The 25,426-nt window shown below is 45.4% G+C and overlaps 1 long non-coding RNA gene across 1 annotated transcript; it reads left to right on the top strand.

The window, feature by feature from the left end:
* The first annotated feature begins 5,042 nt into the window (after positions 1-5,042).
* LOC142923781 (uncharacterized) lies at positions 5,043-24,089 on the top strand. Its single transcript, XR_012940835.1, has 3 exons — positions 5,043-5,429; positions 6,310-6,405; positions 23,990-24,089. It is a non-coding gene; the product is annotated as an uncharacterized LOC142923781 (long non-coding RNA).
* Positions 24,090-25,426: the final 1,337 nt, after the last annotated feature.

Genomic DNA, 25,426 nt, shown 5'->3' with positions numbered 1-25,426 from the left:
TACCTCTACCTCATTTGCCTCTACCTCACTCGCCACTTCCTTCTTGGGTTCTCCATCATTCCCCTCTCTCTCAATCTCGTTTTCCTTCATCTCTTCTACTTCCCGAACTTTCATCTCAATCCTTCGTAGCTTCCTATTCCTACGTTTCCTCTGAACACAATCCTCTCCCTCTGTCTTTGTCTTCACAATATTCTCAACTTTCTCCACCACTTCCTGTTTGGCCATTCCCTCATTCCGATCGACCTCATTTGGCTCTACCTCTTCTGCTAATACCTGTTTTGCATCTCTCTCAATCCCCTCTATGACATTGTCTGCTATATCTTTTACCACTTCCTGCTTGGCCACTGCTTCTACCTCAATCCCCGCTACCTCTGCCTCATTCGCTAATTCCCGCTTGCCATCTCCTTCTAATACCTCCACCTTATTCAACTCTACCTCATTCATCACATCCTCCAAAGCCACTGCCTCAATCATCTCTACCTCAATCGTCTCAACCTCCACTACTTCCTGCATGGGCTCTCCCTCACTCCCCTCTCTCTCAGCCACCTCTTCTTTCACTGTCTCCTCCAGAACTTTCTTCTTGTTCTTATGTTTCTTCCTATTCCCACGTTTTCTCTTCATACCATTTCTCTCCCCTACTTTCTCCATCTCTTCAATCTCGTTCTCAACCTTGTTGCTATTCTGATATGTCTGCTTCACATCCTCATTATTGGTGCTGACTCCTGCCTGCTGCTGCTCTTCTGCCTTTTGCTGCTGCTGCTGCTGGTGGTGGATGATGAAGCTCTTCAGCTCAGTGCTGTTCTGGAATTGCAGCAGCTCCCGCTGATATTTGGCCTGCTGCTGTGCACAATGATCCAGCAGGATCATCTCAAGCTCCAGAATCTGGCGCTTAGCTTCTAGTCTTGTGTCAACGAGGAACCTCTTTCGCTGCCCCTTCGAGCGACGGTCTGGGGAGTCACATGGGGAGGAGAGAGCAGCACCACAATTGATTCGTTAATGGGTATTCGAGTATTTCCTGTATGATAATAGGTTTTTCCCGTTTTTACTGGCAACAAAACAGGTGTTAAGATGTTAAAACACCAAACTGAAACCTTTTACAAGGAATCATGTCTGCATTCACCATGATGCTTGTGGTCAGAATGCAAACAAAAAACATACTCTGATAATATATGCATTGTCCTTGAAACTGATTGGTCCACACCAGAGACAGCTTTCTTTTGAGCCTCGTCTCAAACGGTGTTAGACCAGAGGACGCCAAAAGGCGTATTTCCTGTATGTTATTTTGGTAAAGAAACTTGGCACCATTGACAGGAATCTAACTTAACTTGAGACCGATGTAACAATGATAACACTGTAGGGAGGTCTGGAGATTGACTCATGTGCCGGAGACACCTCCTCCTCCAAATAACTTCATTAGGATTATGGGCTGGTTGGGGAGGCCATATTAAGTTTGCGAGGTCTGGAAACTCCAGGGCAAACATAGATAAACTTCCGTTATCTCAGAAAAAGTAAGATGGATTGATGAGCAAGCTGTGGAGGTCCGGCTAAATTTATAAGATGTCCATTGTTTCACAAGAGAGAACATGAATTGGATAAGAAATACACTATTAATTCTTATACACTGGTCCATTCATACAATTAGTATATTAGTGGGCTACGTTAGAGAAGATAAAGGGAGGAGAGGAGAAGAGGAGGGTGCCCAAAGGGGCCAGAGAGCCAGGGGCAACCCTAATGTTTATGTTGGCTGGATAGCATGTGCTCCCGTGCATGTGAGGTTGCTCTCAACAGAAGTCATTCCTTGCACGAGAATGGCTGAAACGCTGAGTAACCACTCAGAGGTATAGTGGTTAAGCAGTGGAGACGGTATAGTGGTAAAACAGTGGAGATTTTAAAAGCAAAGTTTAAGATTTGCATTTGTCAATTTATATTGAGCCGATACATATGGCAAGTGAAATTAAGAAGACTTAAAGTGAGTTTTGCAGAAAGAGAGGATACATGTGTGTCTCTTGGAGAAGGAAAGTCATTGCTCAAAACTGTGCTGCAAGGTCACGTGCCATGAATCACATGAGTTTAGAAAAAACGTGACTGTAAACCAACAAGCCTGTGAATAATTATCATGGTGAAGACACCTCTATACGTTGGATACTGAAGGAATTCCATCGTGCTACACATCGTCAAAGCCCGACAAAACCTGACATTCGAGAAAGAAGTACAATTGCATTGTTCTACACATCGTCAATACCCCACCACATCTGGAAAGTCACCAGCTGCATCAAGCACCTGACTGTTGTATTGTTCGAAAGACACTGTGTATAACGACTTTACATCTGCCGGCACTGCGGGTTTCTAAACGCCTGCCATGTCACCTTCTCAACACTAGCGTCTGAGACCGTCTGATACAGACTGAAAGCTTATTTCCTTTGTTGCACTGTTTGTCTTTTCATGAATGTCATATTGTGCACTGGGTTATGCCTTATTAACCTAAATTCTGAATTTAGCTATTCATGTATTTCTATTACAGTATCACATATTCTTTGGACCAAGTGTCAATTGCCTATTTGATGACTGGTACTCTGATTCTTATTTTTACAAATCAGGGACTTGTTTTAATTAAAATGTGTCTGTGTGTGTGGTTGAACGGTGTAACAAATCCATGCGTTACATGTGTAGTGTTGCAGCGCCGACCTGGTCAAGGCCTATGATACAATCAGTAGGCCAGGGCTCTGGATTGTTACTCGTATTTCCGGAGTCCCTAACCCTCTGCTCACAATCATTAAGGACCTTCACGATGGTGGGCAGGCCCGGATAAAGTTGCGTGCCCGGGAGTCAGAGAAATTTCCTGTTTACAGTGGGGTGCGACAGGGATCTACTCTGGCTGACACATTATTTAGCATCATCTTCGACCACATAGTTCGAGAAGTTTTTTTATGGCTGTACCGGTGGATTTTTTAATATTTGCTACAGATACAATGGGAGGCTGATTGATGCCTGGGTGAGGTCAAGGGATGGCTCCCTACTGGTCAACCATGTTATGTACACTGATCATTTGGAAGTTGATGCTCACACTGAAAAATAGTTGGAGGTTCTGCTGCAAAGCCTGGAGCGTGTGACAAAGAGGTGGTGCCTTACCATCAGCCCCACCAAAACTAAGCACCCGCCTGAGTATTTTGTGTAATTTAATACTCCGCCCCCTCAACTACTCTTGAGTGATGGGGTAATTGTAGAGAGAAGTTTACGTACCTGGATAGTGTGCTTATGCAAAAATTCTGGTTTGGCAGCAGAGGTCTCACTCCGAATAGGTCAAGTGGCATATTTTCATCAGCTTCGTAACACTTTGGGGTATCTACCTGGTCTGTCACTCGACACAAAACGCTGGGTCTTCTTGGCCAATGATAGAATAAATAAAAAATCTGAACCAGCTTTACACTTTCAGACTGGCCTGCCTACGATCCACCCTGGGTTTAACTAGGCTGGAATGTGTGAAGAGCTCACAGTGAGCTCCACTGGTGGGCAGGGCTGCATTGCCTGGGTCATGTAGCCTGCTTGCTCAGCCACCGCATGCCCAAGCAGCCTCTGTTTTTCCAGATAGAGGGGGCTAAATGGGCGTGGCACGGCCTGGAGAAGAGATGGACTGATGCAGTACAGGAGGATATGGAACTAAGTGGACTTGCCAAAGACTGGTACCACTGGTGTCAAGATCTGCCTCTATGGAGGAAGCTCGTGAAGGATGCTTATGGGAAGTTGGTGGCAGTTGCCGTCAAGCAAAAAGGAGGGTGAGAGGAGCGACGCTCACAACAACAGACGGTGCACTGGATGACTAAAACGCAGCAAGTTGGCACAGTAGGATGCAAAGGTGGTGCGTCTGCCAGTCATCTCAGTCAGTCAACCCATCGCACTGGGGTCTGTCCCCTGATCTCCTGTCGGCAAGCCTTCGACACTTCAAGTGGCCTCGGAGTGCACCAGGCCTGGCACAAGCGCCATGGTGACGTCTCCGTCACTTAGTGGCGAATGAGGGCTGTTGTTGTTATCTGAGTCGGTTAGGGGCCTCCCCTAGGTCCACTCAGCCTCAAATAAGTATCTGATACGGTGTGTAAACATCGCCACTTGGGAGACAAAGACGGACAAGTGTGGTGCTGGCAACCCACCCCTCGTGTGCGGTGCCAGCCGTCATAGGTGCTCACTAACAGCACTTGCTCCTACAGTGTTTCAAGGCTATACACAAGATTTCTGTCTTTGTTTGTGTCTATGTGCAGTGTCTGTATGAGTGGTTGGGAGCAGTTGTGTCTGTGGGGATCGTCCTGAGTTCGATTCCCATTCACAACCATCAGTGACTAATAAATAAAACCGGTCGTGTGCCTCCCCTACATCTACTCAAACTTAAAATAGTACCTCGTGCAACGTATAAACATCAACACTGGGGAGACAAAGGCATCCGGATGCGGTGCTGACCACCCACCCCATCATAGGTGCTAACTCGCTAACAGCACTTGACTCAATAGTCTGTTAAGGCTATACGGGGATCTGTCTTTGTATACAGGTGCATGTGTCTGTGTGTATGTCTGTGTGTGGAATTACAGTACTCACTTCCCGTCGGCTTGCTCATCTCTCCACCCTGCAACAAAATCACAGCAGCGGACGTGAGACTCTAATCATATCAAAGCTTACAACCACCACCACCATCATCATTACCGTCCTCATCATTAAACATTTCGAACAGACACACATTCACATATAGATGTTCTCTCAGATTAATGTTATCCTGATACAGCGCGCGTGTGGATGTACTCACGGAAGACATCGCCTTGAAGGCAGAACGAGAAGTCACGGATGGTCACGTTTTGTCAATAGATTTCGTTAACTGTGTTAATGAAGTGTTCAACCTCACGGATGTTTGTCAATGAGGTTTACCAAGTAATTTAACCGCGTTATCGATGTTCACTGACGACGTTGTCGAAGTGTGCTCCCGAATGCGATCTTTAAGCACACAGAGCGCGCGTCCACCTCCGTCTGTAACGATCGACCGTTGCTAGGGAAGTGACGTCACTTGTTAAGGTAACGAACCCCGGAAACCACGTGGTCCACTGTATCCTCCAGGCCTGATTAGTTACACGACTGTCAAATTTTTACTTTAAACTTTCGTAACTTGCAGGAATTCATATTTTTGGTTCTTTCGGTAAAGTCACGTAGATAGAAAATAACATTTTAAGTGAAGGCAAAAAACCCACGAGGTTTCGGTGGCAACACAAGCGGTCTTCATCACGTGTTGCGATCGAAACGTCGTGGGTTTTTTTCTTTTATTTTAATTTATTTTTATTGTTATTATTTTCTATCTACGTGACTTTACCTGAAAGAACCAAGAATATAGTAAGGATTGTACCCTGGTCGCCACGGATGAAGAGGCCGAGCGGGCTCGGTTCAACTGTTGCCAGGTACCTCCACCACTCAGCTCGCAGCACACACACACAGTGTCCACTATGTAAAAATCAGGCTAAACTAAACCTTTCTAGAAGTTACTAAAATAATGCTATAAAAACAATGCAACAGTGATCATAAGAAATGTGATTGAAAGTTAACAATAGCGACATATATAACATATATTACTAAACCTAGCATCCTTCGCTAGCTGTTTGAGTCAATCCATAATAGCAGGAGTAACAATTATGTATGTTGATTAACTGCGAATAACCCAATCAATAACAGATATCCATTGTAATTTACATCAATACATTACCCCCCCCCGTCTTCGTATCGGATCTGCTTACAAGCGACGACGTCACATTTATCCCCCGTCTACGTCTATTAAAGACCGAAACAGGGGAAGGATTTCACCACAACTCTGGCTGTCACCTGACGAGGCGGGTTGTTGTTGTAGTTACAGGCGAAACGTCACGGTACTTGAATTGTAAATGTTGTGGGTTTACTCTCCAACTCACCGATGTGCTGAAATAGTCACTAATTGGCATGTTTTGTTTACGTGACAAACTTGACTAAGATTTACGCGAGCTAACCCAATCAAACAAAAACACCCTCTAATAAGTAAATATTTGTATTAATTCCATGAATGGACCTTGGCCTGGGACTGTGCGGATTGAGAAGTTATGGATGCAGCTTCTGTTTGTCCTGCCATCAGAATGACCAACAAATAAATAAATAATACACACGGATTGGTGACTACAGTACTAGACCCCCAGTGCTTTTATATTTAAAAGTGTATGTGCTTTGTGGTTGCTTTATTGCGCGTGTGTACGTACTGTGTAACACTTGTTTGAACGCAGGTGATGGGGTTGTCCATGTTGGGTGTCATTACAGCCAAAAACAAGCAGCAGTACGAAGACCAGGACGCCGTGGCCGACCATGAGGACGGAAATTGGCCTCGCCCGGTCACAACATACGACAGCAGTACAGGTTTCCCTCCACACATGCACACACCTACGAGTTTCCCACTACAGAGACGAAGGTCCCCCATATAGCCTTAACAGACTGTTGTGGCAAGTGCTGTTCGCAAGCACCAATGAAGGTCGGCATGGTATATCAGGGGGTAGGTGGCCAACACCACACCCGGCCGCCTTTGTCTCCCAAGTGGTGACGTATACACACACCGCTCCAGGTATTTATTTGAGGTTGAGTCGACCCAGGACCGGTTCAGATAAATAATCGTCACTGGCGTTGGCCATGAGCGGGACTCCAACTCGCATGTTTGCGGGGTTTGGAGCGTAGCATACTATCCACTGCGCCACTGCTACCTTCACATAACGCACACAGAAACAACACACAGGGACCCACACGCACGGACACACAGGGACCTGCTCAACATTGAAATGTGCAGCCCTTGTGTGGCGGCCTGCGTTGAATTTGGGCGTTCATCTCGTCACCCATACAAAAGGTCTCGACAATCAATGGCAGTCCCCCTTGCCCTGCCTGGCACGCACATCGGGCCAGTCACCCCACGCACAGCGCACACAACGTGCGCGTCGCGTATGCCAAATCAAGAGTCGTCCCCGAGTGTCCGGCAAATTGGACCGACTATCCCGGGCCCCGCGCTTCGGGGGAGGCCCCACGTGTAGACATCAGTGTCACATGTAATGCTTCCGGTTTAGTTTGAAGGCATCGGGGGGGGGCCCACGCACCCCCTATGGACGGCCCTGGTCAAAGCACACGGCAGCGCGGAGCACGCGCGTCACGCGCACGGGCCACGTGTGTCACGGGTACGTGACATCTACAAGGCAAGCACCTGCATCGCGTGGTCATCACTTGTAAGGCATGCCCTTTGTGCATGTGACGTGCGTAGTGTGTGCAACACGTGGCACATGTATGTCACACATGCGCATCGCAATGTGATGTCATGTGTACGTGGACATTTGAATCGCATGTAGCTGTCTGGTGGGCAGGACGGATCTACGCGTGGGCAAGTAAGGGGGTGGCTGAGTAAGACTGATACGGAGACACGTCAAGCCACACACTCACCACACACTCACCGGTACACTCACACACACCACATTCACCGCACACTCACTTACCGGCACACTCGCACACTGGCACTCACTGCACACTCACACACCGCACACTCACCACGCACTCGCTTACCGGCACACTGACTGCACATTCACACACACTCACCGCTCTCACCACGCACTCACTTACCGGCACACTGACTGCACATTCACACTCACACACCGCACACTCACCACGCACTCACCGGCACACTGACTGCACATTCACACACACTCAGCGCTCTCACCACGCACTCACTTACCGGCACACTGACTGCACATTCACACACACTCACCGCACACTCACTTACCAACACTCTGACTGCACATTCACACACACCGCACTCACACCGCATTCACACACACTCACACACACTCACACCGCACTCATTCACTCACACACACTCACTCACACACACTCACACAAATTTACACACACTCACCACACACTCACACACACTCACACTCACCGGCACACTCGTGTGCAAGCACACTAGTGAGCTTCCACAAGATGTGCTGCACATTAGTGAGGCCACACACCAGCAGGTTTACACATCAGTGAGCTTACACACTAGTGTGCACACACACAGTCGTAAGCTTACAGATTAGATAGCGTACACACCAGCTCACCGGTGAGGTGAGCTACACACTGGTGAGTTAACACACCCACCTGTTCACGTGCGCAAAGCTCTTAACCCTAAACCTAACATATCCCAAATGCCATGGCTAAAGTTATTTTACACACGCACGTCCATACACGCATGCGCATATGAAGGCACGCATGCACACATACGTGCACACAAACACACATGCACGCACATGTTTAAACATATACAATTCCATGGCGTTGGACTTGAGACTCCCAGAAGTGGAATCAGGACTCCTGAGTGTGCGATATAGCTCAGTGGGCCTTACTTGGTAAAATTTAAATAATTAATTTAGTTTCAGGATGTAGGGTTCTGAAGATATTTCATCTTTCAGTCCTTTCTGACCGTTTGAGTGTGGGTGAGTGAGTGACAACTACTTATGCATTTTTTGTTATTACAAATACAAGCATTTCCAGCTATTGACATGAAATGTATTAACTCTGGAAGATGATGGTGATACAGGTGGTGGGTAGTGGTAGTGTAGCGTTTAGCACGCTGCGCTACGAACCCGGCGACCCGAGTTAAATTCTCGCTCATGCGCAACGCAGGTAACGACTCTCTGAACCGGTCATGGGCCTCCCCTAGGTCGACTCAGCCTCAAATGAGTACTTGGTGTGGTGTAAACATCACTACTGGGGAGACAAAGGCGGCCGGGCGTGGTGTTGGCCACCCACCCCTCGTGGGCCATGCTGGCCTTCACAGGTACTTGCTTACAGCACTTGCCCCAATAGTCTATTCGGGCTATACGGGGAGTCTTTGCTTTGGTGGTGATAATACAGATGGTGATTGATTATACAGATGGTTAGGATGATGATAATGATACATTTGGTGATGATGGTGGTGATGATGGGACTGTAAGAGTGGTCCTTGAAGATATTTACTGTGTAATATTAAGACACACTAATATAAATGTAATCATTAAAGCACAATATATAACACTTGTAATTTCTGTTGAAAGCATGTGCTTTTAATGGTCACGTGTATTTGTACGTGGTTGTGCATGAATGCACGTGTTTTTATTTTCTGTATTAGGTGCTTGACGACAGCCCTTGGCCCAACAGTCTATATTGGTTGTACAGGAAATCTTTGTGTTTTGATTTACGAATGTTCCATTCACGAAATGTAGTGAAAACGAAATTGACAAATTAAGGATACTTTTCGACTTACAAAATAGAATTTCAGCGGAAACAATATATCACATGGCACGCGCCATGAGATCATCAAGCAAGAAGCTGTCATCCATTCACGACAGTGTCACGGTATCCCCATAGTGCAAAAGTAACGCCTCGTCACCTCTCCAGTCATTCCAACATGCAGATCTTTTGGTGAGTTCCTTGAAGATGTTAATTATTTTTGTTTTAAATTGATTATTATTCAACCGTTGTAATATTTGTTCTCTATTATTTTTTGCATTGTGAAATATTGGTGTTTATTTTGGGTTTATAGTAGAAATGACTGTCTGAAACACATCACAAGTTTTTTGTATTCAATAAATGGGAAAAGCCATTCCGATTTGCGATATTTTGTTTTACGGGCGTTTTTAGAAGAACGCATCCCTTTCGTAAGTAGAGGCATACATGTACAGGAATCCATTGCCAACCGCTAATTTACCAACCACGAAATTTTAGTAAACACGGATTGACTACTGGACACCTGTTTACTAACCACGAGCATCTCGCTTTGAGTATTCGCGAGTCGCGCCGAGTAGTGAAATCAAAACAACACGATGTACCTTATGGGGGGGGGGGGGTTCTTGTATTTGTTCTCGTATTTGTACGAGCTGTTGTTTGTTTATGTTACCGATGTTTACGGGGAGCGTTAGTGCAGCGGGTTAGCGAGCTGTACTATGAATCCATTAATCCTGGTATAATTTCTGCTCATGGCCAACACCAGTGGCAATTATCTGAACCATTCCTGGACCTACCCTCGGCCTCAAATGAGTACTTGGTGCATTGTGAAAACATCAGCACTGGCAGAGACAAACCCCATATGCTGTGCTGGCCTGCATAAGTGCTCATAACGGCACTTACCCAACAGTCTGTTACATGGGGGGATCTTAGTCTTGGCGTGTAAGTGAGAGTTTGTGGACTTTGCATGTTCTTCCCCTGTTGTGCACGCGTTTTCTCAGGGTTCTCAGCTTTCAAAAAAGAACAACCAATTCTAACTGTAAGATATTACCTGCAAATTACTTAAACAAGGATTACACACTGTGGCAACATCGCCCCCTTCTGTGAAAGCTGGACAGGACCCTCCTGCAAAAGAGTGAGACTTCTCTGAATAAACAAATGTAGCACGGCAATCTTTGAGATAATAAAAAAAAACTATTCACCCCTAGAGTGGACAAGGTAGCGAGGGCGATCCTAGCAAGCGAGGGAGCTATACTCAGACGGAACGGACGACGGCTCCCAGCCGACCTCTTCGCCTTTGTCGATCTTGTCATCGTTGGAGGCCGGTCTCAGCTCTGCGAGGATCGCCTCAAACTTGGGGCGCTCTAACGGCGCGTGGCTCCAGCAGCGGTGCATCACCTTGCGGCTGTGGGGCGAGGGGAGGGTGCAGTGAGGGTGCGAGGAAGGCGAATCGTGCACAAGCTCGGACTGCGCTTTCACCTCTTCCAGTGTGCGTTCGTTCTCAGAATGGTTGAATGAGTGCCGATGATGTTAATGACGTCACAGAGGGGGATGAAGGGGGTCAGGTGGCGAGGGGGGTGAGGGGGGGGTGAGTAGGTAGAGGGTCATGAAGGCATAAAATATCTACAGAATGGATTCACACAGCGGCGTCTAAATGCCACTGCATCTCCATACGTAGTGCAGAAACACTGATCATGTTTATCTTGTAGAGAGAAGCAGTCTGTGGGTCTCTACAGTGAGTGAAAAAAGTATTTGATCCCCTGCTGATTTTGTACGTTTGCCCACTGACAAAGAAATGATCAGTCTATCATTTTAATTGTAGGTTTATTTGAACAGTGAGAGACAGAATAACAACAAAAAATCCAGAAAAACGCATGTCAAAAATGTTATGAATTTATTTGCATTTTAATGAGGGAAATAAGTATTTGACCCCTCTGCAAAACATGACTTAGTACTTGGTGGCTAAACCCTTGTTGGAAATCACAGAGGTCAGACGTTTCTTGTAGTTGGCCACCAGGTTTGCACACATCTCAGGAGGGATTTTGTCCCACTCCTCTTTGCAGATCTTCTCCAAGTCATTAAGGTTTCGAGGCTGACGTTTGGCAACGCGAACCTTCAGCTCCCTCCACAGATTTTCTATGGGATTAAGGTCTGGAGACTGGCTAGGCCACTCCAGGACCTTAATGTGTTTCTTCTTGAGCCACTCCTTTGTTGCCTTGGCCGTGTGTTTTTGGTTATTGTCATGCTGGAATACCCATCCACGACCCATTTTCAATGCCCTGGCTGAGGGAAGGAGGTTCTCACCCAAGATTTGATGGTACATGGCCCCGTCCATCGTCCCTTTGATGCGGTGAAGTTGTCCTGTCCCCTTAGCAGAAAAACACCCCCAAAGCATAATGTTTCCACCTCCATGCTTGACGGTGGGGATTGTGTTCTTGGGGTCATAGGCAGCATTCCTCCTCCTCCAAACACGGCGAGTTGAGTTGATGCCAAAGAGCTCCATTTTGGTCTCATCTGACCACAACACTTTCGCCCAGCCGTGTCAACGAAACTGAACCAGCCAGCACAACTCACTGCTAATAACACATCACATAATTCACCCTTAAGCAATTGTTCAATCAATTAATTAAATCACTACAATTAAAATCAAAGAATATCCCAGAACAAACACTTCGCACTCTCCTCCGTCAGCCACCTGCATCCACAATAGAAACGCATCAGTCCAGCAGTGGATAAAACCTGGTGTGGGAGGTATGGGGGGGCGGCTTACACTTGTGGTGGACAGCAGGGGGGTGGCTGCATGCAGTAGCCATCGCAGATCAAGCGGTAGAACTTGTCATCGACTGCCATGCACCAGGGTAAGGGGCCTCTCCTACACCCACACATATCACACACCGAGCGGTACACACGTCACACCGAGGAGCACGCACGTCACACACCGAGCAGGTTGCACAGGTCTCCTTTATCAAGACAAACGTGGAGCAGATTACAACTACAACTCTACGCCTGTCACAATGCCCCCCTCTCCCCCCCCCCCCAGTTTATGGGGGGGCGCGGGCCTCACTCCCCCATTCGCGTCAGCCCCCCCTAATAAATGGTCCGGTTGCATTGTGAATGCACCACTCGAATGACGTGCAGTCCCGTGGCGCACTGTAACGGGCTCGTGATTTACTCAATAAAATTCAACGTAAAAAAATAAAAACGATCCCAAGACATTATTTAAAATAATGTATGGCCATCGTGTGTCAGCATCACAGGCGAAAATTGGCATGTAAAAAAAAACTTCACTGCGAATCACTCAATTGGGATTGCTCGCAGCAAACAGCACTTGACCTGCTTACAGGTTAGGTGCTGAATAACCGTGTGTCACACAGAGAACAGTTGCCACTGAGGCTGCCCTTTTCAAATGCTTGAGATGAGATGTGATTATCGCGTGTAAATGTACACACTAAAATAACGAAAAAATTATAAGCGAACTATTATCGTTTCAGGTGTCAGGGTGGTGCAGCGGTGATCTTTGACCCTCGCAACAAGAAGGGCCTTGGTTAATTATCCGACTGGCACTTTGCGGAGTTTTCTACGTTCTCCCCTTTGTTCTGTATGGGTTATCCAGTTTGCTCACATAGCTAGAAAACACACAATCACAATGTAACTGGGTATTGGCCAAGCATCCCAATGCTAAAGTTACCTGCAAATTACTTCATTGGGATGACACTCGGCAGCAGAGCCGGATGATGGCATTGCTGGGGCCCTATGCCATTGTCAAGTTTAAGAGGCCCCTTCTATGAATGCCTGTATATTTTTGTCAGCAGAATGAAAATAACTGCTTTGGAGAGTCTTTTTTTCTCACCGATCTTTATTTATTAAGCAATTATGTTAAAACTCGAAACCTCGTGTCCATTTCTTGTTTCGTATTTAGAGATCCCCCCCTCTCTTAATGCGAGGCCCTAAGCTGCAAGTGTGGCCGGTCTGAGCTCGCCTGTGATGAATCACACGTATAATTGTGCACTCTAATTTTCTATGGGTGGCCAGGAGAATTTATTATTATTTAAGTGAATGCAATGGTGATCAGGGGATTGGATCCAGAGCCCCACGTACACAGTAGAGTACAAGGGGACGCCCACAATACAGATTTGAGCTGACCTGCGGATTGAGAAATTGAACTGTTTTGTGACGTGGAGGGTGTTTCTGACCGCTATTATGACCGACCCGTCCCTACGGGAGGAGAGAGGACAGGGTGGACCGGCTGCATGAGCTTACTCTCCGGCACTGCACAGCACAACATCGCCTCCCTACTGCAAAAATACTCGGCAGGACCCTCCTGAAAATGAAAGTCTTCGGAATCAGTGAGGCCTGTCCTTGGGAGGACAGGCGTAGTCTTGGTCGTCACAAGCGAACATTTGTTTCTCCACATGAATTTGTATCCCCGGGTTACCATCAGGGCTGGGCGCTGCAAGCTTAGCTTCTGAGATCTGATGAGACTGGCCGTTTTTTAAAAGGTAATTTCGGCATCTGGAGCCCAAGCATGCAACAACTTTATGCAACTTCTTGGTTATTTTGATAAAGTCACGTAGAATGGAAATAAAATAATAAAAATAAAACATAATAAAAAATTAAATTCTCACGACGTTTCTGCCAAAACACAAGTAGCCTTCTTCAGGTGAAGGAACAGAACTGTCGGGACAACAGTGCTTCAATAACTGCTGCTAAGATTCCCAGCGTCTTTTAAGCTAGGTGGGAGAGGTAAAGCGCCTTGACAAAGGAGTTTACATATCAAACAGGAGAATTTAGCATTGAAATAGCTGTGTTAAAGTGTTGGATCATCAGGGTGTTAAAGTCAGAAATAAGCATGTAACTGGGAGATTAGCATGATGTTAATGTGAGGGATTAGCATGTGACTGGTCACGGAAATAGCTATGTTAAAGTCAAAGTTTACATCTCAACAGAGGCGTTTAGTATATGGACGCTAAAGGACTGCAACTACCCAACTATCATACAATAAACCGATGTGAAAAAAATAAGTATAAACAACATCAATATAATAAATGTACTCAATATGTTCTTCAATACGTTGAGCTATAAACATAAAGTAACTGAGTATACACTACACTATATAATGAATACCATATAGTAAACGAATTAATAAAACTAAAATATAAACTACATCAATGTTATTAATAAACTCTATATACTCTCCAATCAGCTGAGCTACTAACAATAAGTCATTATACATTACAATGCCATATGGCGAAAAAAAGGGTGGCGGTTTTTTCCTTCTTTCCAACGTTAGCACCACGGAGAGCGACGAGCCTCGTTCAGACGGACGAGTCCATCCATGCTCGGAACGGAGGAGGGGGGAGAAACAGCCACGATGTGCTGCTCTGTCCTGTGTTGCGTTACAACCATGCCATAAACTAGACTACTATACATTGTAACGGTATACCTTCCAATCTAAACTACATTGTATAATATCGTATACACAGCCCAATGTAAGCTCGAACATTATGCAGTATATTTATATGTCTTCAACTAAACTTTTTCCTACATTACACGACTATACACCGTAATATACACTACCATAGACAAACCCACCCTTGAATTATAAAATGCGTTACTTTACACTACCCTATACTTTAGACTGTAAAATGTTAGACTTGTAATATTACACTATGTATTATTCTACCAACCCTACTGTATACCACACTGCTGTATATTCACAATACAATTACGATACTATATATTGCCTTATGAATTATGTTAAACATTACAATGTTATACTATTTATTATTATGTAACATGCTATAAACCATACCATTGACCGTCGTGTGAAGAGGCAGTGCCAGCGAATGGACTGCAGTCTGAATGTCACCATAAAATACAATCAATTAAGAACTGAAATTGTTTATAACGTCTTTCCAATGAAATTTTGATTTAAAGCTTTCGTGACTGCAGTAATTAATATGCTTAGTTCTTTCGGTAAAGTCACGTTGAAGGGAAACAACAAAATAATAAAATATATATAAAACAATAAAAATTCTCACGACGTTTCGACCATAACACAAACCAATTCCTCAACCACATCAATTCCATACACCCAGCCATCAGATTCACCATGGAGGTCGAAAAAGATGGCAAGCTACCCTTTTTGGATGTCCTAATTAAAAGGAGACCTGATGGTTCAATGAGCCACTCTGTCCACAGGAAAGCTACGCATACGAATGCTTACTTAAAACTGGATTCCCACCACCATCCATGTCAGAAGAACTCCCTCATCAAGACTCTATAGCATAGAGCCCAATGCATTTCCGACCAGGAACACATTGCCAGTGAACTTAAGCACGTACACCAAGCTCTCAAGGCTAATGATTACTCCGACTACACAATCCGCAAAGCCATCACTCCAGCCATGAAGAAGGATCCTCTTGAGGAGCCATTCAAAACCATCACCTTACCCTACATTGCGGGGGTCACAAAAAAGATCTCCAAAATCCTGAATAAACACAAGATCCAGGTCCGATTCAACACAGTACATAAAATCCGTGATCTGGTTCCGTCTGTAAAAGATGTGGTTCCAGACATACAGTACCCGGGCGTCTACAAACTAAGTTGCCTCTGTGGTAGCAGTTACATTGGAGAAACCAAACGACATATCTGGGACCGCATCCGTGAATATAAAGCAGACTTGAAACACGGTAGGACGAGCACCTCAGCCGTGGCAGATCACTGTTATAATTCAGTGGGCTCACATGACATTGACTTCTCCAAGACGGACGTTCTCTGCAAGCCATCCGGCTACCATGAGAGATTCGTTCATGAGGCTATCCACATATACAAACACAGAAACAATTTCAACCGAGAAGATGGATTCTGGCTTAGTAACCATTGGAAAGATGTTATAAACCATTTTGGTACTTAATTGATTGTATTTTATGGTGACTTTCAGATCGCAGCCCATTCGCTGCCACTGCCTCTTAATACCTTTCACACGACGGTCAATGGTATGGTTTATAGCAGGGGTGTCCAAACTTTTGTTTCCCGAGGGCCACATACAGAAAAATATACGAAGGATTGGGCCACTCACTAGACGTGAGGTATACTGCCTCACTTCTCATGCACTAATATTGTCAAAATCAATCAAATGCAGGTAAATTACGTTTGATTATTGAACATGTTTGAAGAAAAAAAGCCTCCATCATAGCTCTTCATTAGTAGATTTTAATTTTATTTTTTACAAAAAGGTTGGCAGGTAATTCTCTCAGTGACAGCCTCAGATTGGTTCTTAGGGTGCTGATCCCCCTTCATTGTCCATATGAAGGGAGAGACAAGAAGACAAATAGGGGATGTGGATATTTCAAGCTTATTACACAAATAAATTATTGGGCTTGTTAACACATCAACTAACGTTTGTTAAAAAAATTGTCATCAACTTTAATTGACTGAATTTATGAAGTAATTGGGCTTATTAACAAATGAAAACGGTGTGTATATTTTAACTCACCTGTAATGGGAATAATGTTACGCTCAGTGGGAGCAGTGATGCTGCGCTTTGGTCTGAAGGATAGCTGGCAGGTCAGGAGTAAGTTTGGTGGTTGAGATGCGAAGGACGTCACGGAGATGGCTGTCGGTCGTTCTGGTTCTCAGCCTGCTTTTGTTCAGCGTTAACAGAGAGAATGTCTGCTCACATATGTATGTTGAGCCGAACAGACTCATCATTCGTTTTGCATGGCGTCTCGTCAGAGGAAACTTGGCCTTTTCCAAACTCCGGTAGAAGTCAGGTAGGGAGAGAAGCTGATGCTGATTCTTCAGAGAATCATCACACTGAATTTCGATCAGTTCTAATTGCAGACTCTCCTCCACTTCTTTTGCATCCATTGAAAACGGAGCCGCAAACAGTGTGATTTCCTTCTCAATGACAGAAAAATCTTGGAAGCGCTGACTAAATTCTGTCATGAGAGATGTGATCACAGACACATATTCTCCCATTTTTGCAGAGAGCTTGGCATTTGGAAATGCGCATTGATTTCGTTCAGCGTGGGGAAGTGCGCTACATTGAAGTTGCGCAGTTGTGACTCGAAGAGACGGAGCTTCGCACGGAATGCTTTCATGTGCACATACAGCTGTGGTACCAGCTGCTCTTTGCCTTGTAGTCTCTTGTTTGGGGTGTTGAGATGATCAGTGAGATCAACTAAAAAAGCCAGGTCTGCCAACCATAAAGGGTCACTGATCTCATGGAGAGGTCTGCCCTTTTCTTTCAAAACTTGTCGATATTTGATCTCAGGGAATAAAACCACTGCAGCACGGAGCCGCGACTGAGCCAGCGCACTTGAGAATGGTAGAGTAGGTCCCCGTATTCAGCATCGACATCAGAGAGGAACGCTTGCAATTCTCTGTGGTAAAGCCCTCGGGCCATACTTTTTTTTGATATTTTTCACAACTGTGTTCATCACATCGCCAAGCTGGATTATCTTGGCACAGAGGGCTTCTTGGTAGATGATACAGTGCATTTTAACAGTCTCACCTCCGCTCTCCTGCACCTTGGCACTCACCATAGAAGCCATTCCTTTGCGCTCGCCTGTCATTGCTGGAGCCCCATCCGTTGTAATTCCACACAGCTTGTCCCATTTAAGTCCAGCCTGGTTAATTGAATCTGACACAGCTTCAAAACATGTCCTTCCCAGTTGTTGTCCCCTTTATACTCCGAAGATCAAGCAGTTCCTCCGTAATGCAAAAATTCTCATCAACTCCCCGCAAAAAAATTAACAGCCGTGCAGTGTCCGTGGCATCTGTGCTCTCATCACATGCAATCGAGTAAAAATCGAAAGCACAAGCTTTATCTGACACTTGCTGTTTTAAGTTAGCCGACAAGTCTTCAATTCGCCGCACAACCTTATTTCTGGACATACTAACATCGTTAAAATCCTGCATTTTCTCCAGGCACATTCCCACGACTTTAGTGAGGCACTGTTTGATGAAGTCACCGTCTGAGAAAGGTTTCCCGTGTAGGGCAATGAGTTGAGCTACTTCATTGCTGGCTATTGTTGCATTTTCTTGAGCTTTGTTAGCACCGAAAAAAACCCTGCTGCTGCGTTAGCAGGCTAGCTTGCCATTTGCTTTACCTTCTCTCTCCGCTCGGCGCCAGTGTAGGACGTGAAGGTCTGATGTTTCGTTTCATAATGCCGTCGTACATTGTACTCTTTCATCACGGCAACACTCTCATTACAAATCAAACAAACACACTTCCCCTTGGTTTCTATGAAAAAAATCATTTTTCCACTGAGTCTGAAATTTTCTGCACTCGCTTGCAATCTTGCGTCTCTTCGGTTCCGGCATTTCTGGTGACCCTGAGCAAATGTTTTCTACGATTGCTTGCTTTGTGGAGACGCTGCCTTGTTCAAGACAATAGCGCTATCTAGTGTTTAAATTAAGAAATGCAATACAGTGGGCCATAGTCCATTATATTTTTAAACTTTGATACGGGCCAATTAAAAATGGATGGCGGGCCGCAGTTGGCCCGCGGGCCGTAGTTTGGACACCCCTGGTTTATAGCATGTTATATAATAATAAATAGTATAACATTGTAATGTTTAACATAATTCATAAGGCAATATATAGTATTGTAATTTTATAGTGAATATACAGCTGTGTGGTATACAGTAGGGTTGGTAGAATAATACATAGTGTAATATTACAAGTCTAATATTTTACAGTCTAAAGTATAGAGTAGTCTAAAGTAACGCATTGTATAATTCAAGGGTGGGTTTGTCTATGGTAGTGTATATTACGGTGTATAGTTGTGTAATGTAGGAAAAAGTTTAGTTGGAGACATATCAATATACTGCATAATGTTCGAGCTTACATTGGGCTGTGTATACGATATTATACAATGTAGTTTAGATTGGAAGGTATAACATTACAATGTATAGTAGTCTAGTTTATGGCATGGTTGTAACGCAACACAGGACAGAGCAGCGCATCGTGGCAGTTTCTCCCCCCTCCTCCGTTCCGAGCATGGATGGACTCGTCCGTCTGAACGAGGCTCGTCGCTCTCCGTGGTGCTAACGTTGGAAAGAAGGAAAAAACCGCCACCCATTTTTTTCGCCATATGGCATTGTAATGTATAACGACTTATTGTTAGTAGCTCAGCTGATGGAGAGTATATAGAGTTTATTGATGACATTGATGTAGTTTGTATTTTAGTTTTTTTATTAGTTTACTATATGGTATTCATTAGATAGTGTAGTGTATACCCAGTTACTTTATGTTTATAGCTCAATTTATTGAAGAATATATTGAGTACATTTATTATATTGATGAAGTTTCTACTTAGTTTTTTTTCACATCGGTGTATTGTATGATAGTTGGGTAGTTGCAGTCCTTTAGCGTCCATATACTAAATGCCTCTGTTGAGATGGAAACTTTGACTTTAACATAGCTATTTCCGTGACCAGTCACATGCTAATCCCTCACATTAACATCATGCTAATCTCCCAGTTACATGCTAATTTCTGACTTTAACACCCTGCTGATCCAACACTTTAACGCAGCTATTTCAATGCTAAATTATCCTGTTTGATATGTAAACTCCTTTGTCAAGGCGCTTTACCTCTCCCACCTAGTTTAAACGACACTGCGAATCTTAGCAGCAGTCATTGAAGTGCTGTCGTCCCGACAGTTCTGTTCCTTCACCTGAAGAAGGCTACTTGTGTTGTGGCCGAAACGTCGTGAAAATTTTATTTTTTATTACGTTTTTATTTTTTTATTTTATATCCATTCTACGTTACTTTACCGAAAGAACCAAGAAGATGAATCCCTGCAGTCACGAAAGCTTTAAATCTGAACTTTACGCAATTAATAATCATAGTGTAAGATAAGACTACAATCGTTGTCTGCTGTGAGGATCTTCTGTACTCAGGGCCCCGAATGTTTGTGGCAAGTGAAAGTTTGTCTCAGCAAAATATAAGATTTCTCACAGTAGCATACCGTATGACCACACGTCGCTCTGCACCTTGTAGAGCCCATGGAACATGCTTTCTGAAGACATCCACTTTACAGGCAGAGGCACCTAATGGACATGACCGCATGGCCACAAGCACAACAACAATACGTTCAGTAAATTCAGTTCAGGCCGATGCATCGCGATTCGTCATACGTTTTTTGCGTCAGGCCACATTCATCTGGCCAAATTAGCGTCATCTAGCCCTCCACTACCCTGAAGGGTTAAATGTGTAGTGACATCACGGGATGTCACTGTGTAGTACCGGCCCTAGAGGGGCTCGGTCAGCGCTGATTGATCCCGCTGGATGGCATCACGCTTGGCGTGCAGTGCCAACCCAACAGGATAGGGTGTGGGAGTGCCGGCCGTAGGAAACGGGTTACTAAATGCTATGGCACTCTGGTTGACCCGAGAGGACACGTGACCGGTTAAGTCTACAAAGGGGCCCCAAGTGGGGTCTAGGGGTGGTCACGTGGTCGGGGTCCAGATCCTGCTGCTCGATGATTCTTGAAGGTGGTCGTGGCCAAGGGCGGAGCCAGCCACGCCACAGAGAATATAAGCTGGGTCCCCCAGAGGGACCGGCGTTGTTGTTCATCCTTAAGAACCTTTGTCTACGTCTACGTTCTACCGAGTCTCCAACACATGGACTGGGACCCGAGCTGTGGTCCCGTTCTGTCGTAGCTAGTCATGTTGTAATTAGTGTAGTTAGCCTGGTGGTCACCACCACAGGTTCTTATTCTGGGCCAGTTACCCCGTGTACCACATGGGGTGGGGAGGAGGAAGGGGATTTGTGAAATTGCCCCATATTGTGAACTGTCGGCAGAGCAGGGAGATTGAATCCAATTGCCGACCTCTGGATTGCAAGTCCAGGGTGGGAGAGCCATTGCACCACCGTGTGTGGCAGCACCCCCGCTCTTTTTTTCTTAGGGGCTGTGCAAAATAAAATAAAAACATTGAGTACAATGAAAGTGATGGGCCTTCCATTCCGATGATGGTGATGACATTGGCGATACTGATAATGATGCTGATGATGCTAAGTAAGGTGCAGGACTCACTTTGCCCTTCACCACGTAGTTGGGGTCAGTCTGGACGTTCCGTGCCAGCCCAAAGTCGCAAATCTTGGCGATGTGTCCATGCGTTACCAGCAAATTCCTCGCAGCCAGGTCGCGGTGGATGCACTAAAAAAAAGAAAAAAATTCCCTGTGTGGCCTTCAACAAACTTGGGGCAACTTCTGTGAAGGTCGGCCACGGTACACGACGGGGTGGGTGCCCAGCACCACGCCCGGCCGCCTTTGTCTCCCCAGTGTAGATGTTTATACACCGCACCAGGTACTCATTTGAGACTGAGTCCATCTGGGGAGGCCCATGACCGGTTCAGATAATTGTCACTGGTGTTGGCCGTGAGCGGGAATCGAACTCTGGCCATTGGGTTCGTAGTGCAGTGAACTAACCACTGAGCGACCACTCGCCACCCAGACAGACATATTAAGGGCAACAAAGACGTGCACCACAGACACAGTCACATACAAAGACACAGTTAAACACGCACAGTCACAGAGATACAGTTAAACATACTCTTTGGTTCTTTCGGTAAAGTAACATAGGTATAAAATAAAACAAATCACGACGTTTCGGGCGCAACACAAGTGTCCCTCATCAGGTGGGAAAGCATGATCTGCTGCTGAGGCAGACTGTTTTAAAAGGTTTGAAATAGGTGTAGCCTAAGGGTCATAAAGAAGTGGGCGGGGCTAGTGATGTTAATGTGAGAAATTAGCATGTAAATGTAAGATCGTAGAGCGGCCTCCTCGACGAGGGCTTCAAATCAAGACAGTTAAACACGCGCAGTCACACATGGTCAAATTGAAACACAGAGGTGAATTTCCGGAGGTTCTTAAAGATGGTCATGGCCCTGTAGGGATAGAGACAGACAGGCACGGAGATACATACAGAGAGACACAGAGACAGGTTAAAATCATCACGTATTTTCATCATTATGTTCCACCACTCTTTTAACCGAGGAGAGAGGCTCACTGCTGATTCACTCCTCTCGCGACTCACGTTCTTGTGAGCGAGGAAGGCCATACCGCTCGCGACCTGCTCCGAGAAGCTCGGGAAGTTGTCCACCCCGGATGGAGTAGAGTCGCTCACGATCGCTTCTCTCTCCGACGACGACGCGTCCCAGCCTGCGGTGCACAAGGAAGCCCGGACGATTCAGAAATGCCCTAACTATAGAGTATCTATAGTAGATCATCGATTATTCGGCGGCTACGGGGGGGAAGGGGACGCCAAATTTTTTAACAACGCCGGATATTCACTACATAATAATTTTAAAAAGCTATTTTTTTGCACATTCTTGCATAGCATTGTTTTTAAATGTTGTGAATGTTTTGTTGTCTTTTAAATTAGTTTACTATATGAAATTGGTGTGAATAAACATACAAATACACAGAAATAAATATCCTACTGTAAAATGTAACCTATTTACTGTACCGTACTTACCAATCCAATCTCGAAGACTCTGAATGGAGTGATGTATATACGTGCAGTATTGTCATTTTTTAAAGTTGTATTTAGTGTATAATGTACCGTCCGTAATATTTAACACTGAAATGAAGTCGGTGGCCGCTCTGGTTAATAACGCGGTCTACTTCGCAGTAGACACAGTTAGAGCGAACACGTACATGATTAGAAAAAGAGAGTCGGCCAAGTGTTGTGTGGTGTAATTACCCAAATTTGAGAAATTTACTCGCAAATTATTCCATCGGGGAAGCTGCCTAATAACATCACAAACCCACTTGGCAGGGTAAAGCCCGCTTGCAAGGCTGTGGCTGCACAGGGGCAGCTGCCCCCAGTCCATGGAAACTGGTACTGATGTAGTTTACGAATCGCCATGGGCGGCATGGTGGCACATTGGTAAGTAACCCTTGCGCCTTGCAGCAAGAAAGTTGGGTTTGATTCCCGACTCGGGCGCGTTTCGGCGTGGAGTTGTCATCTTCTCTCCCCTTGTTCGTCAGAGTGTGTAAGTGCAATGAAGTGTTTGAGTGAGTGTGTGAGCGAGTGAGTTAACGTGAATTGTGAGTGTGTGAAGATTGTATGTTCTCCCCCTCTTCTGGGTCTCCTCCGTGTTCTCGAGTTTCCTCCCATAGTAAAAAAAATACCCAATACAACGAGTCTGGCATTGGGCAAAACATCCCAATACTGAAAAATCACCTGCAAATTACTCAATTGGGACTACACAGTGACAGCAAAAACTTCGCAGGACCCTCATGAAGAAGTCTTGAGTTTTTGCACAGTAAACAAATGTAATAATAAATCTTGACTTAAAGCTTTTGTAACTGCAGGAAGACATTCTTTGGGTCTTTCGGTAACGTCACGTAAATAGGTTCAAATGAAATAACCAAAAATAACAAAAAACTACGACGTTTCGATCACAACACAAGCTTTTGTCATCAGGAAGAAAAAAAGAGAGGGGGACAGCTGCTGAGGCAGACAGTCTGCCTTATCTCAACCGGTGTTGTCCCTATCCTAGGTAAACTCTGTCTTAAATGAGTACCTGGTGCAGTGTGTAGACATGAGCACTGGGGAGACAGAGGTGGCTGCATGCGCGTAGTGCTGGCCACCCACCTCCTCGTGGGCCACGCCGCCTAACAGCAGCACAGTCTGTTAAGGCTTATTTGGGTGATCTTCATCTTTGTTGTACGCTTGTGCCATCTTGTGTGTCCGCTGTCACAGATTCCAGGCTACAACCCTCCGGAGTCCACCCCATGGGGCTCCCCTTCTCCCCGGCCCAAAAAACCCAGACAGTACTCGTGCATCATGCATGCGGTGTCAGCAAGAGGTAAGAGGTGCATGAGTGGGCACACACTCTGGGTTTTACATCTGCAGAGTTAGTTAAGTGTACAGTGTGCTCGCAAGCAGAGGTGAACAATAAAAAAAAATCAGTGGCGGTTATGAGAAACGCTACCCTGAAGTAACGGGCGGTTTGCACTCTGAACTTGCAATCCAGAAGTTACTGGTTCGTTTTCCCATCGCAGCGTTTGAAACAGTGGCGCAATTTTCTTAAATTTACAATTTTTACCTTGCCAACCAGTACAAACAGCCAGGTGAGGTGTATAAGCGTCACTATATATGAATAGATTAGGACATCTTATGCTCACAAACTCACCCGTTCACGCACTCAACCACCAACTCAATCTCACTCAAATCACCAACTCACTCTCACTCAAACCACCAACTCACTCAACCATCAACTCACTCAACCCATCATCTCACTCAAACCACCAACTCACTCAACCATCAACTCACTCAACCCACCATCTCACTCAAACCACCAACTCACTCAAACCACCACCATCTCACTCAAACCACCAACTCACTCAAACCACTATCTCAAACAACCATCTCAAACCACCAACTCACTCAAACCACCATCTCACTCAAACCACCATCTCACTCAAACCACCATCTCACTGAAACCACCAACTCACTCAAACCACCAACTCACTCAAACCACCACCATCTCACTCAAACCACCATCTCACTCAAACCACCACCATCTCACACAAACCACCAACTCACTCAAACCACCACCATCTCACTCAAACCACCAACTCACTCAAACCACCACCATCTCACACAAACCACCAACTCACTCAAACCACCATCTCACTCAAACCACCACCAACTCACTCAAACCACCATCTCACTCAAACCACCATCTCACTCAAACCACCATCTCACTCTAAAAGGTTGAAGGTTAAGGTGCAGGCAGCCCTGAAAATATATTGGCTCGTGCCACTGCAAGCTCCCTTCTGGAGGATATGTTGTTGAGCCAGACGTTTGGAAGAGGTGGGAGTAACCCACATGTTACCCCACCACACACGACCTGCCGATGGACTACCCATTGACAGTGCTGAGTGGACAACGGCAGGGCCAGTGAGGGGGGATTTAAGAAACGGTTCAATCACCTGCCGCGCTTGGAGGATGAACCGGCGGCATTTGGGTTGCCAAGCCCAGTGTGATAACCGTCACATTATGGCAGCATCATAATCTGAATATTTTTCCTGGATCAATCCGATGAGCTATAAAGCTCTTTTTCACAGGTGTCCAGCACCACTTCATCATATGGATGAGGGGTTCCTGAATCAGGTGAGAGACAGATTTGTCCTC

The sequence above is a fragment of the Petromyzon marinus genome, unplaced genomic scaffold (assembly GCF_048934315.1).
Source record: "Petromyzon marinus isolate PM22_M1 ecotype Great Lakes invasive population unplaced genomic scaffold, UKy_Petmar_22M1.pri1.0 PM_Scaffold_7, whole genome shotgun sequence".
NCBI classification, from domain to species: Eukaryota; Metazoa; Chordata; class Hyperoartia; order Petromyzontiformes; family Petromyzontidae; genus Petromyzon; species Petromyzon marinus.
Note: the sequence above shows the minus strand (reverse complement) of the source record. Positions and strands in the feature narration are given on the sequence as shown.